Here is a 1,751-nt window from a genome sequence, read left to right as displayed (position 1 = left end):
CAGCACCAGGTCATTCCTGTACATTATTTGGAATCATTCTAAGCCAACCTACTATCTAAAGAAGAAAAACAATAATAAATAGGCTATATGAAAATAAAATGTATAAAACTTTATATAAGTCCATGTGATGACAGAAATAAATAGGCGCGATACCAGCCTCCTTTATACTCATAAAAACAAGCTGAAATTCTTCTCCTGGATGTTTCAGTTGTGCTGCGCTGTGGTGCAACTCAAAGGCTAAAGCACTTCATACCTGCTGATGGTAAAACACCAATAAGTTATTTACTGATCCTCCACAAAAAAAAAAAAAAAAGGAAGAAGAAAAAACCCGAAGAGGGGCCGACACTGTTCGGAGTTTGGAGCAGGGGTTTCGCTAGAGTTTTTTGTTGTCCGTCCGTCCGTCCGTCCGTCCATCCATCCATCCATCCATCCATCCAACCATTTTCTTCCGCTTATCCGGGGTCGGGTCGCGGGGGCAGCAGCTTCAGAAGGGAGGCCCAGACTTCCCTCTCCCCAGCCACCTCTTCCAGCTCCTCCAGGGAAATCCCAAGGTGTTCCCAGGCCAGCCGAGAGACATAATCCCTCCAGCATATCCTGGGTCGTCCCCGAGGCCTCCTCCCGGTGGGACGTGCCCGGAACACCTCACCAGGAAGGCGTCCAGTTGAGGGAAAACGAAGTCCAAAGTTTGTGTTCATCATATGGGGTCTTCGGGCTGCGCTTTATCTGGTTCCTCACCTAGGACCTGTCTGCCTTGGGTGACCCTACCAGGGGCATAAAGCCCCAGACAGCATAGCTCCTAGGATCATTGGGACACTCAAACCCTTCCACCACGATAAGGTGGCAGCCCAAGGAGAGGTTGTTGTCCGTCAAAGAAAAAAAACATTTTAAGACATCAAACGAAACATTTATTATTTCTCTGCAAGAACGTTTTTGAAATCAGGTAACAATTCACGAAATGACGTGATTAGAAGACGGCAGAACTCTGATCGTTTTCTGATCCCGCACTGACTTCCCTCGGACCCGGGAAGAAAAACCCCGCAGATGCGGATCAGCTGCGCTAGACGCTCCAAAGCCTCTGGTCCGTCAAAGCGTCCAGATCAGAGGTGATACTGTGACAGCGTGCGTTTTTGCCAGGATGTATTTATTTATTTATATAGCCTATATATTTTTTGCATGGTTTCGCTTCTCCAAAACGGACAAGTGTTACGTCTGCCGCGCTCCTTCTGAGCATCGCTCTCCTTCTGGGTGCGGGAGGGTCACGTCTTCATCTCCATTTGTTAAAACTGCAGGTCAGTCAACATCTCCGCACAATAATTCAGGCAGTGAGTGACAACTTTTTTTCATCACAATGCTCATGTGTCTCTACACAGCCAGCTTTGCTAACATCACGTCAACGGAGCTTACCTTTCTTTGAGATACTTTTCTAAGTGACGAAAAAAGTTAGACGTTGTCCCCACCGTCTGTGAAAGCGAAGCGCTGCTGAGTTAACTGTGGCCATCGGGTTTCTTATGATTTATGCAGCTTTATTCTATTACTGACGATTAGACAGATCTACTGCTGCTGAGAGAAAACCACTGCGCATGTCCTGGAGCGCCGAGTGCGAGAGAAACGTGGGGGTTGGAGTAACAGAAACACATAATTGGCAAGTCACGTTATTGGTTGGATTTTTATCGGTGGGTTTTGCATCCACTGAAAACAAAGATGTTAACAAATAAACTGGACAGTATGCTGTACGTTTAGTGATATTTTCA

This window comes from Poecilia reticulata, linkage group LG2, assembly GCF_000633615.1.
Source record: "Poecilia reticulata strain Guanapo linkage group LG2, Guppy_female_1.0+MT, whole genome shotgun sequence".
In the NCBI taxonomy this organism is placed as follows: Eukaryota; Metazoa; Chordata; class Actinopteri; order Cyprinodontiformes; family Poeciliidae; genus Poecilia; species Poecilia reticulata.
This window is presented reverse-complemented; position numbering follows the sequence as displayed.